At 39.8% G+C, this 13,787-nt stretch overlaps 1 long non-coding RNA gene across 1 annotated transcript; it reads left to right on the top strand.

The window, feature by feature from the left end:
* The first annotated feature begins 1,481 nt into the window (after positions 1–1,481).
* LOC148219689 (uncharacterized) lies at positions 1,482–5,071 on the top strand. The gene is made up of 2 exons (XR_015799375.1): positions 1,482–1,661; positions 4,047–5,071. It is a non-coding gene; the product is annotated as an uncharacterized LOC148219689 (long non-coding RNA).
* The last annotated feature ends 8,716 nt before the right edge of the window (positions 5,072–13,787 follow it).

Below are 13,787 nucleotides of genomic sequence, written 5' to 3'. Positions count from 1 at the left end.
CAGGGAGGAGGTGAGAGAAAAAGAATCCACCCCTCAGATGACTACATAAGGAGATCGGAAAAAAACCAACCACCCCAGATCTTCTCGGTATTGCCCAACAGCTGCTCCCCTTTTCCCTCTGAAGCAGCAGCAAGAGCAGCAAGGAAAAATATACCACGCCAGCAGGCAAATAAATAAACTTGAATGCAGCGGCAGGCAGGGAGGGATCGTAAAGAGCGACGAGGATTGGAGGGGCAAAAGTCAGTTTTGAAAAAAAAAAAAAAAAGCTTTATGGGAGAGAGAGAAAAAAAATCTTTAAACAGTCACGCCCCCTGTTGCAATGACCGGTCCCTTCACTGCGTGTAAATCCGACATCAGCAACCTGGAAAAGCTAGGAGCCTGGCGTGCTGAGCTGTCTCTGTGCATGCGTGTGTGCGACAGGCAGCCGCAGAGATGTATAGGCGGTATAGCGAGGTACGCAGACGCGCACACACACACACACCCGGCACGCATACATACATGCACACGGGAGGGTCCGATCTGGCGCCGGTGTGCCTGAGGGATGAAGACGACGAGGAGGTGCAGGCAGCCAGCTCGAAGCACGGGCACTGCTGCTTGATCATGTGGGATTTTTGCATGCAGTTTACTTTGGAAAGGGGGGGATTTGCGGACGCAGCCAGTCAGGACACAGCCTGCTGTTTGCTTACAGATTCCTTTTTTTTTTTCCCCTTTTTTTTTTTTTAATTTTTTTTTTTTTACACCTCGACCTGATTGGCTTGCAACACGAGAAGGGAGGCGTCGTCCCGGGCTTCTCCTCCTCCATGCCAAAAAAAAAAAAGACCCAACCCCACCTTCTGGAAACCTGACTAATTGAATTACTAAGAACTCGGAGTGGTTCCTGTGCAGCCTTGCTGCTAAAGGTAACCATTTCAACGCCGGATGCTGCGACAGGCATGGCGCGGGACCCGCGTGCGGACGAGTTTCCGCCTGCCACGAAAAACCGTGTGCCGAGAAATTCCATCGAAACAGCGAACTCCTTCCCCGCGCTCCCCCCGCGCCGGGGCTCGGCACGCACAGCGCAGCGCTGCGGGACCCGGCGGGGCGCGGGACGACCTTCCGCAGCCGCGGACGGGGCTCCGCTCCGCCACCCGCCGCCGCGGGCACGCCAACACCGCCGGCGGGGCACGGTGGGCCGGCGTTCGGCCGCCAAATGCCCGCGGGTGCGCGGAGGGGGCGGAGCGGCGCGGGCAGGTGAGCGGCTCCGGCGGGCGGGGCCGGGGCCGGGGCCTCCTTTTGCCGCTCCCGCTCGACGATGTTGCTTGGGTGACGGCGGCCAGTGCCGCGTCCGTCCCGTCCCTCAGCGCTCCGGCCCGGCCCGGCCCGGCCCGCGGGGCCGCTCCCGCCGCAGGCGCGGCTCGGTCGGAAGCGCCCCGACTCCCCCCAGCGGCGCGGCGGCGCAGCGCGGGCCGAGCGGCGGCCGCATCCTGCGCGGGGCTCGGCTCCGCCGCGCCGCTGCTCGCTGGGCTCCTCGTTTCCCTGCGGTTTTCCTCAGCGTGAAGAAGGACATCGCGGGTTAATCTTCACCGTTCGCATCATCCCAACGGTTCCTGCTCTTCGCCCCCCGCTCGGAAGTTACTGAAGCGACGGAGCAGGAGTTAAAAAGAAACAGTCAAACCCCTTGGGTTGGTTTTTAAAAATTTTTGGGGGTATATTTTTAGTTTTGGGAGGAGGTTATTTGTTTGTTTAAGAGTAAAGCTTAAAAACTTGTCTCCCCATGGTCTTCCTTCAGCCCTGTTTACAGTGTGTTAACATCTGTAGATTAGTGTTAGTAGCCTACAAAGTACATCAGCCGAGTAAATGACCCAGGTAAAACAGGCACCATAAACACAAACTCTACATTCCTTTTCATTATAAGAAGCCCAGAAATTCCGAATTTTTGCCCTCTTTGAACTAAGTTCTTTTAATAGGCAGAGACACATCCGATATTTCCTTAGTCTTTTTTTTTTCCTCCAGCACAGATAGACATGTGGAAATCACTGCCATTGTAGAAAGCAGAATAAATAACACTTTCTTTTTCCCCAAAGAATCTCCTCAGCCACATTTGTAAGAAAAGCTCAGTATTTTTTTCCTCTTTGTTCTCCTTGTGGGAAGTATCACAGGGAAAGAGCAAGGGGTCAGTTTGTACAACTTAAAATACATTTTAATAGCAGAGTCAGAGCTTAATCTAGTATATAAAATGTCCTTCCAGGACTGTAATGATTGGGGTTTTTTTTAACACATACGAAGCTGTGAAAAGAAGGCAAACTATTGATAACTGGGGAAAAAATACAAAAAATACTAACAATAGCAGGAGTATATCCTTTTCCACTGCTTTACTTAGCAAGCAGGTTGTAGGTGGCTGTATCTTAGTAGTTTATAAAGAGTACAGACACATAAATCCTTTCGAGTGAAGATGTAAATTAATTCCACGAGTAAAACGAAATACCAGTTTAATAAAGAGAAGGTGAGAATATTTTTAATATCATAACCTGTTCACAGAACTGATCAAATATGCAGGAACTTGCCAGCTTCTAGCCCACACTCCATTTTCATGATTACATGATTACACAGTTATTGATGGCACAGTTGTAAAATGCTTCTGTGTTCCAATGGCCCCTGGCATTAGTGTTCATTAGCTAGGAAGGTAAAGACTGTTAACAAGTGATCCAGCACCGGTGAAACTATTTTGAATACAGTGTTTAGAAAAATTAGTATGTGTGCACAGTGTGTTTGGAATGCCTCTGACAAGCTGCCCCTGGACCTTCTGCACAAAGGAACCTTTTCCCTCCACTGTAGAGCCTGTACTTCCTCGGTGGCTGCACAGAATTCCTGAGGGTTGATGTGCTGTGCTGCAGCAATCACTACCTCAATTGATCACATAGTTCAAAATAATTAAACTAAGCACAGCCTAAGACTTTGTCTGATGGAAAAGTGATGTATCTGGATGTTTTCTTTCTTTGCTGATTGCCATTAACAGTACACAATATTTGTGTAATTGTCCAGCAATTCTTGATATCTTGAACAGATATAAATGATTTATGGTGTTACAATGTAGGTAAAGTTGTTAAAATATAATTTAAGTACTTGTCTTTGTCATTCAGGGATACTTTGTCATTCATAAAACAGAAAATTTTTCCTATAGCTTGTATGTATGATTTTTATCTTCTATAAATTTGAGCAGTGCTTCAGAAGTAAAACTAACTGATAGGACCCAATCCACCTTTTTTCTTGACACTAACTCCAGAAAGGTATTCAACAGGCAAGTATCATGGGCTTTTTCCTCTTGTTAAAACCCAGAGAATTAAGGAAAAAATGGATGCATACTGGAAATACGAAATATAGTGAAATATATAGCTGCACCTTAAAACTTTTTTTCCCTAGATTTTGTGAAAATGTGCATTTTTAAATCATATGCTAACATTTCAGTAACATTTTATTAAACATAGCGAGGTGAAAATTATATATATATATATATATATATATATATATTCCTGTGTTTATCTGTGTTTAAATCATCTGCAATATTTTTCTAAAAGCCTGAACAAGATTTCAGCTTTTTTTGTTTATCAGCAGTAACCCTGGACCTGTATTTTTCAGGACCTGAAAGCATCATGCTTTCTTATCTTTTTAATCAGTCTCTGATTGCATAAACATGTTGACAAAAAATTATTTAGAAGCAATCTCAGCTTCAAGTTTTGCAGATTGATAGCTGAACAGAAAGGTTAATCATCACAAATTCTCTCATCTTTTACAGTAATCCCTGATACTGTAAACTGTCAGAGAATAATTCTGAACAAAATCTTAGACTAATTTCCATATGAGAGGAATAGGTACCATGGGCTTAAATAATACTATTAGAGACAAGTGTGTTCCTAATTTGATTGCAAATATTCTCAACAGGATAAGAGCTTTTTTTCTAGGTGATTTCTCTAACTTAAAGGTATTTTTTCCTCTCAAACACATTTGCCTGTGAGAGACTCTGTGTATGTACTCCCCATTTCTTTTGTCCTTTTTTTGTTTCCTCATAGGAAGAAGAAATAATCTTATGAAAAGAACGTAAGGAAATGGCTTCATACAAACCTGAACCAGTATTTAGTTTTGTGTGTGAGTATTTTCAACTTGCTAGAATAGGAAAATTAAATGAAAATTCTTGATATTTTTATTAGACTGTCTGGCGACTCCCTTGCTCCCCTAACCCTCATTTTCCAGTCCACCAACCAGAGATAGATTATTTGTTTACTCTCCTGTGATGTACCGAGGCTCAATAACTTCATGGTTTTGGATGTTCAAAGAAGCAAGTTCAAGACCCTTGTATAAAATAAAAAGAAAACGACATAGCACAAAATACAATAATTGAATTTTAGACAACTTTTAGAGGGGTAATTTTCCAAGATATTTTCAGGCATTTTATTTTGTCCAGGAATCATGCACGTTCCTTTTTGCATATGGTTCTTAAAAATTTGCTGTTGTTTTTAATGAAAATCGTCTAGTTATCAACTTTGCTTCCATTTCAGTTTGTCAGCTCAAATCCTGTGCATCTGGTTGAGCAGTCAAATGATCTTTAGCTCACAAATTGAGCAAGATCTCTTCAGCACATAACTATTTTAATGTTAGTCTGGAAATTTGCAAAGTTTAATACATTGAGGAAAACTTTGAGGAGAAACCAAAATATTTCCTAGCTTCATATAGCTACTTCATGATTTCCCCCGCCCCCACCAAAGCTTGAAAGGGAAAGAATTACAAGGCACAAGATTTTCAAAAAATAAAAAAAGGAAGCAGGTTATTTATCTATCCCTAGACAGAGGTAAATGTTGAAATTAAATGTAATATCCCCTCCATGCATGTAGGTAATAACTAAGATACAGTATTGTCATTCAAGTTTGCGTTTGTTTGTCTTAATAAATACTTTAGCTAATGTTTGCGAAATACCTATTTATGAGGAATTTGTTTGTTGACACACTTTAAAGAGTTCAAAATCTATGCCTTTGTGAAGTTAAAGTATTTTTAATACTGTCAGTTTGAAAGGCCAAATAAAAGCATTTGTTTCTACCCACTCAAGACCCTGTGTAGACTTTCTGGCTTTATGAAATGTAAAGCTTGTTGCACTGATTTGTCATTAATATTGATTCAGTAAGAATAACTGAAATAGCTCATCAATAAAGTCGATGGAGGAGAATCCATGGCCCTAGGATAAATATAGAGCTTTCCTTTTCTTACCCACTTCAATTCCTAAAGACATTAATTTAAAGATCTTTTTTAAAGACTTTTGAAAGCAATTGCTCAATCTTAATTTATTAAAGAGTCTGGATCTTGCAAAACCTCCAGTTTTGGTATTATCTCTGTAGAAACAAGTATTTAAAGCTTGTAGGTGCAAGAAAGATTAAGTACTGTACTGTAAAAATAAAGTCAGAGACAGTGGACAGTATCAATGTAGTTATTGCAAAGACTGCTGTTTATTCCTGCAAAAAGCTCTGTATTGAGCAGATAGGCTATACAGGTTATACAGATTATGTTACATGAGCAGGGTCTCATTTCAGCATCTGTGCATCTCCTATGATGACAGGGCAGGACTTAAGCCAGCTAAGGTAAATATTAATCACATTTGACCTTGTGATACTCTTAAATGATATTTTGTGTTGCTTGCTGTTCAAATGCCCACGCTGAGACTGCATTTTTCCAGACTCCTCATGATGAAAGTTAGCCTTTCAGGATTCTTTCTCTGCACTGAGTAATTGCAGATGGTGGTCTAGAACATCAGTGTTTGTTTAGAAACTCTCTTTTCAAGCAGTCTTTTCAAAACAGAAGGATATTTAAAAAATAACAGACAAACAAAATAAAACCCTCCGAAGATTAAAAGAGGTATACATGCATGTAAAACCAAACACTGAATTCACAATAATATGAGCAGAAACAGGTGTTTGTGGTTCTTGGTTTTGTAGTGATACACTAACTAATGGAAAAATCATTAATCTTGTCTTATAGACATGGGTATTTTGTTTGTTGCTAGTTTAAGCATTGTTGCATGGGAGAGACAGCTAGGGTAATTTTTTTGTCTGTGCCCACATAAGTGAGGAAAAACAAGTTAGAAAATCAAGGCACAGGTTATCACCTGGAAACATGCTGGAAATCCTGTACCTGATTGCCATAAAACTCTGTGTAGTAAACATGATTATTAATTTTTGTTATTAATAGCCCACTTTACAAGAATAAAAAAATTCACAAGATACCCTTTAATAATTTTCAGAATTTAATCAACTTTCAGGATGATTTTCAATTTAAGTTTGTGCAACTGCAATCATTATTCTTGCTGTTCATTTTATATATGAATCATAGCTGTAAAATCATAAACAGTTCCTACTGTTGCAAAACCGTGTGCTTGCTTGTGCATATCTTTCAGTACCTAGCAAAGCCTTAGACTTTGACACTGTTCCCTCATCACACAGTACCACCCCTTAACTAACATTACTCACCTTACTGAAAATGAGTCAACATTAAGAACCCCAAACAACAGAGCTGCAGAGTAGGTTATTACAGATCATGCCACAGTTCTGCACTAAGTTAGCACTGGAAGCCATCACTGCCCTGATATGTTGCACAAGCAAGAGTTTTACAGTCTAAAGACAGCTCTAAGGAGTTTGCATGCAGACGTAGTTGAATGGCATGAGACAGCCTCTCCATTCAGGAAATCCAGAGCTGCTTCACTAAGGCAGGCTCAGCACACGCCGTGTGCTGGGGGTCTCTGTGCAGAGGAGATGCTGTGCTGATCAAGGGAGCAGACGTGGCAGGGCATTGCTGGGTGCCGTGGGTGACACATGGCCTGTGCAGATGATGCCATCCAAGGCGTCTGCCAGCACGGCACAAAGGTTACCCCCAGGGCTGTTTGGTGCAGCTTCTCGCCCAATCCCGTTGGCTTTGTACAGCAACACTGGTGCTGCAGCCATGGGACAAGGTCCTTTTGGCTGGGGAGAAAATCTAATCTGGTTAAAAGAACAGAAATAAGACAGGTATATATTATTGCGGTCAATTAGCAAGCAAATTCTGGAGAAGTCTGTGTGCAGCTATGCACTTTGGAAGGATTTTGCTGAAAGAAAGAAATCTCAAGAGTTTTCAGTGATAAAAAGCAGAAGAGTTATTTACTGTAGGTGGGGTGGAGGACTCAGTGTTTTTACCTATACTGTTTGGACTCTAACAATGCTTTTAATTAAAAAGCCTGTCCTTAGAGTTCTGTACCTAAGAGAAAACACACCCTTTCCTTTAGAAACTGTATTTCTGAACAGTTTGCAGAGTAGAGTTTGAAGACTGAGGCCTCAATGTTTTTGAAATAAAAGATGTCACATTCATGCCTGGGTATTTGTATTTGTGTGAATTCCAACAGGAAATAGAAATAATGGGGTTATCTAAGACATTTATAAGCACAACAAACAACAACTTTCAAGACAGAGTCATTAGAGAAAGGACATTTTCTTAACCCTCTTCATTCCTAAATCAGAGAGGTCCACTAACATAACACATTTGTTGCAGATTTGCAACCTTTTCCACCTCATATACCAAGTTTGGCTGACTCTTGAATTCCAGGAGATTAGACTCAGCCAAACAAGAACAGAGCAGAATTAGCTGCCTTGTGTGATCTATGCCAACAAAACAGACATCAGCTTGACAAATACCAGTCTGATAATCGTCATGGAAAGCCAGATGTAGAAAAGCAACAAGGTTAAAATTTTTTAGGACTATTTAACAAGACTTTGGTTGCAGTCTCACTGTCAGTGAAGGTGCTGTGGATATAGTGGAGAACGGATTTATGAAAACATTGCAACATTTTGAATCGCATTGTCTTCTTTGTGCCAGTTCTAAGTGAATATTATTCTCCTTACCATCAGCTGTGCCATAGCCTTCTAGGGCACTGTACTGTCAGAGGAGAAAATATGAGAATTTTATTTTCTCAGACCATAATATCAAAAACTTAAATGAGAGAAAGTAGTCTTTTGGCACTCGCGATCCCTCTTCCTTCGTTATGATTTTTTTTACAAGTTTCATCTCGGATGAGCTTTTGCATACACTTCTCTGCTTAATGAAAATTATTCCTTAAAATATTACTCTTTTAAATTGAAGTTACAGACTTGTACAGTTAAGAAATTAATTTCACACCTTTTTGGCAATCATTTGCTTTTACTGCCCTTCATTTTGGACCTTGGCCACAGGCACTCCATAGACGTGAATCGTGCCTTTGACATTGGAAAGATGTTGTCGAAACTAATTTTTCCAACCTCCCATTTCAAAGGGAAGAAAACAGGAGATAGTGGAATCCGGCTAACAGATAACTGAAAAAATAATTCTGAAATGTAGGACTATCTTACATATGTTGAAGGAAAATGCCAAAATCAAGAATTGAAGGACTAGTGATAAATCTTAAAAGGGTAGAAGTAAGATCTTGAAAAGAATTCATAAGCAGACTTCTTAATTAGGAGGGACTATTAATATCTTATAAAATCAGCTCTGTATTCTTAGATCATTTAGTGTTTCAGCATAAACAAAAGAAAACAGTAATTGTCTTCTGAAATCCTTTTGTCAACAGGCATGTGGTAGAAACAGAGTGGAACATCACATTAACTAAAGGCTGGTGGAATCAAGAGATCCACTATCATTAAAAAAAAGCAACAACTTTTTTATAAAAAAGTAAAATAAAGTAAACATTTTTTCATTTTGAGTGATAATTGCTGTTATCTGCTGTGAAAATGTTGCTGCATCTTCCCTGAGCCAAGAAATAGGTAATGATAAATTTTGTGTAGCTATTAAACTTTACTTCAGAGGGAAAATAAAAGGGAAGAAGGGGAAAAGACTGGGGCAAATGGAATCAGAATGTGGCACTCTGAGGTCTGAGGTCAATAGTCAGAGCGAAGGTTTTTTATTACCAAGTTACCTAGGATTTGATTGGTTTGGTCCTCCTTTGACATGTAATAGAATATCAGAACTTTATCAGAAGGGATTTGCCACTTAATTTTATTGCCACATATTCCCATTTAACAGAAGCTTGAGGTTAAAATCTGAGTTTGTCTACCTGACCTTGTTAGCTGCAGAGTGGATGTTCTTTGTTCATAGTGTACCACTAAAGTTGCAACTTCTGTATCCCAGTGCTCAGTAAAACATCCTGCTCCTGCAAGGTGCTGAGTGAGACTGTTGCACACAGAGCATATTATTTTTTCCTTATCTTTGGTGCAGTAAAGGATGTTTAGAATTTTACTGGAATTAATCCAACAGGATTAGACCCAGAGTGGCTACATCTTTCACATGTTAAAGAAAATTTGTGTGTTGTCATAAAACATGTTTGTGCCCAGAATCCATGCAAATTGTCATAAAGAGTGATTTGCAAGTCATTTGTGAGAAAAGCTGTAGCAAGACACTTAACACAATCTTGTCAAAATCATGCAGATATGACACAGCACAGTTTCTTTTGCATGGCTTGTACAAAATCATGCTCCACTGCATAGGCTTTAAGACTTTAGGGATCCTTATATCTGTAGTGTAAATTTACATATGTGATAGACAATAAACCAAGGTTAATGAAATATATTATGAAGTTTTGCTAGTAATGGAAAAGCTTACATGAAAAATCAAAGAATATTCAGTCGAGTTGAAGTTTTACCTGCAAACTTATCCTTGCCAACAAAAATACTGTAGATCAAGAAAGCGTAGTAAATGGTATTTAATGTAACTGGCAAAGCAGCAAGGGCTATCATTATAGTGCAATAAATAGCCCAGTGGTATAAAGCCTGACATGACTGCTTATATTGTCACATGTCCACAAAATATGGACCTCTAAAGCTTTTTTGCAACAAAGTCCTTATCTATCTATCATCTATCTCTGCAAAAGAGCTCTTTAGCACTTTTTTCTTTTTTTTCTTTTTTTTTTTTCTTTTTTGGTCCTGAAAACCTTGAAAGGTTATAATAATGCTTTAAAATAAGTAACTCAAGTAACTCTCAATTTCGCTTTTGTGGTCATCAATTCCACTGCTCTGAAGAACCTCATAAACATAATGGGCCCAATGCCAAAACAAGAATTAAATGCTTGTGTGATACCCAAGGGAAGGCATACTTTAACTATGAAGTATTCTCACAAGGAGCCTCGTAAACCTTACATGAAAGTGAATGATCTAGAGTTTGTGGCATTAATGTTTGTTGCTTTGACAGCACTTTTTATCAAAATAACTACAATTTTCAAAGCAAGACTACTTAATTTTGACTATATTGCGCTTTTTTGTTGGAAAGGAGCTATAAATAATAAGTTCACTAAGTTTTGGGAGTAGTTTGCAGTCGATCTAGTTTGTTCCACAGCAGTCAGTTAATCCCTTCAAAGTATCATCTATTCATCAGTTCATTATTTTCTCTAAGCATAGATGGAATATATTAAAGCTATGTGGAAGCATTTAAAAAGAAAAATGGTTGGAAAAGAACAGTACCCTGCATGTCAGCCCTTTAGACAACTGAAAAAACCAGATGCTTTGTTGTATTGTTTTCCCAAAATGCTTCTACTCTCCTTTCCCCTTTTCCTCATCTATTGTATTTATTTTTTTTTCTTATACTCTTTTAAGAAACTGCATTTAAAAAAGCAAGTCAGGTTACATTTGTCCAGTATAGCTGCACTCATATTACTCTGATATTCTCTCGGCTCTTTGCTTTTGATTTATAAGAGCTGGTTGTAATTTGGTAGCATGCATTTTAAAAGAAGTGGCAGTTTAACATCAAAAGACAGAGAAGCAGTAAAGGTCTCAGACTTGCTCAAAGTTTCCACATACACAATATACTATTGTTTGTACTGCATATGCATAACAATTGTTTGAAAGCATTCAGCCTTGCTTGCCAATAACTTCTCAGTCATGTGTATGGGCCTAGACATTCTACATTTCAAGTTTTTTATTTGGTCTGTTTAGGAAAATGAAGGCAAAATTCATCAGGGACTTCAGTGAGATCTGGATTTCACTTGCAGTGAGTAAGAAACATAACAACACCAAATAGAATATCTGCAATATGCAATACGGTGGCATTAAATCTCATAATAGTGCACCAGATCTCCTAGCATTATTTTCTTTTATTTGCAGCTAACAGAAAAAAAAATTAAAGTATTTCAGATGCTTGTAAACTTCACTCCAAAGTATACAAGAAAATTCTTTGATTTGTTGCATTCTGCAGGTATCAAGACATAGCTTGTTCAGTCAAGGAGCCCGCAGAAGAATATATGGAAAATACTATTAGTTGTAAACAAGGGAAAAATTTCAGGCCTCAGCATCGTAGTTTAGATACTCAGCATCTCAATGTATTTTACAAAGAGAGGTAGAGAAGAATTTTGTCTTCTTTTTTACTGGGAGGCCTGAGGCATTTGAGTTCAGTACTTCTGTAGAAGCATCTGCTTCACATCTGTAGATGAGACTTTCCTGTGGGTCCCTAAAGTTACAATTGACTGTGGATTGAAGATCACTACTAGCTCGGGTAGTTATCCACAAATACAATTCCATGATATTGCAGTTCTGAAAGCTATTATTCCTTTCCATTTGCTTTCCTCAGCTGTTCTTGAACAGTCAAGGCTTGCCTAATAGAACCGTAGTTTCTGTAGGAGTCACCCCATTAAGAAAACTAGAACTGTGGAATAATGCCTTTTCCAGCAGTACCCAAAATACTCTCGATAGGAACTGCACCGGGATTAAGAATGAAATCTGGAAGAATTTTACTACTGCTTCCAGTGAAATCAGAATTTTGCCAAGTTTAATGTAACATAATCCAGGCCAGGATTTATGGACACCCTGCCTTCTGATACCAGGCAGCACCAAGCTGTATTTAATCAGATAGGGAGTGGAAACTCAGAGCATGCTGTCTGTGGTGAGTAGTTTCAATAAACAGTGCCTTTTAACATCTTTTTAAGCATCTTCCACCATCATTTTAGACAAAGAAAAAGCACTGCATGCCCAACTTTATTAATACCATTGTTTTGGTTTTGGTTTTGTTAAATAAACAGTATCCTCTCCCTGGTATTTTTTCAATAACCTCCCAGCTTCACTGATCAGCACTCCAATCCCTCACCTCCTCTGTGCAGATCTCTTTCTTTGCCATTGCAAATACTTAGTTAACACCTGACTGCTAAGAAGTTAAAAGATTAACTGTTCTATCCAGAATATAATACATAGTTATGAGTTCTCACAACCCAGATTTTCCAACAGTCCATAGCTGATATTTCCTTGTTTCGCAACCTTTGACAAATCACTTAACTTTACAGATTCACAGCTTACATATCTGAAAAGCATATCTAGTAATAATTACCTACTTTTCTCAAGTGTTGAGGGGATTAATTCATCAGTGTTTGTTAAGCACTTTAAATCACTTGGATGAAAGGCACTAAGTTAAAAAAGAAATTCAGTTCAGAATTTTAAATGCTAGAATTATTGTTATTATAGATCATCTGAAATTATATAGCCCCTGTAAACTCACTTCATTTGACTCTTGATTGCTGAAGCATCTCTCTCCTCAAATAATGTCCTGCCTTGAATTTAAAGAAAATTTGAGGGATGGACAATCTGATATCCCTGGACACCTGTAACCTGGTGATACTGTAAAACTAGTTGTTACAATACTGGATCAAATTTGGCAAGCTATAGCTTTCATCCCTTTTAGTTCTTCTAGCCTTTGTCTTCTATGTATAAGTGTTCTGTTATACTGTGTCTTCTCTTTTAGTTGATACTTATGTTTCCCTCTGACTGAATGTTGGGGGTGGAATTCTCTTTTCTTTCTGTGGAATTTTTCCCATTGTCATGCTAAGTATTTTGGGCTACAACCTAGCTAGTAACAGTTTCTCTCCAAGGGGGTAGGGAGAGGGGAAACAGCGGAAAAGGAGAAGTCGGGCAGGGGCTGCTCTCTGGTTCTCTCGCTCATGTGGCTCAGAGAAGGACGGTCGCTAAAACTCCGCTCTGCCATCCCAACGCCGGGAGCTGCCTTCCTTGGCTGTGGGATCCCACAACCTCCCTGCTCGGACACTCTCACCCTGCATCTCCTGCCGACCTCAGAACATCCTTTTGGAGCATCGGGATCCATGAGCAGCGTCTCCCCTCCATCCTTCCCATCAGGGACACGGACGCCATTCACCGCAGCGCCCTCCAGCCCCGTGGGATCACCGCATCTCCTCCCTGCTCAGCGAGAGCTGGCAGGCAGCGCCAGAACGGAGCCTGCACCGCACAGGAAAGGTGTCCACAGCCGGGAGAACTGTTCACTGGGCTGCCTGCTCTGTTAGTGCTGATCTCGCAGTTATTGTTGTTGTGTTTTGTTTCCTTTGTTATATATATATATATATATATATATATATATATATATATATATCTATATATCAGTAAAGAACTGTTATTCCTACCCCCATATCTTCGCCTGAGAGATCTTTAATTTCAAAATCATAGTAAAGTGAAGGGAGAGGGGTTTATACTCTCCTTTTCAAAAAGAGGCCCCTGTCTCTTTTAGCAAATACCTGTCTTTTAAACCAAGACAAATTTTGGCGCCCGAACAGGGGCATTGCCTGAGGGCATTGAGAGAGGGGTGAAAAAAAGAATAACAGTTCTTGAGTTACCCAAGCTTGTGGTAGGTGACACCATGCTGTCCAGCTTACCCTGGATTGGCCTCCATGTGGTCACTGGTATATCTCTTCCATTTGCAAGCCCTTTTTTAAACATGAGTTTCATAACCAAGGTTACTGTGGCTATTATCCAGCTCATTTTGTGGGTTGATCAGTTGAGGAATTA

This window comes from Sturnus vulgaris, chromosome Z, assembly GCF_052056855.1.
Source record: "Sturnus vulgaris isolate bStuVul1 chromosome Z, bStuVul1.hap1, whole genome shotgun sequence".
Lineage (NCBI taxonomy): Eukaryota > Metazoa > Chordata > Aves > Passeriformes > Sturnidae > Sturnus > Sturnus vulgaris.
The sequence above is the reverse complement of the archived record's forward strand: the minus strand, read 5'-3'. Positions and strand labels throughout refer to the sequence as shown.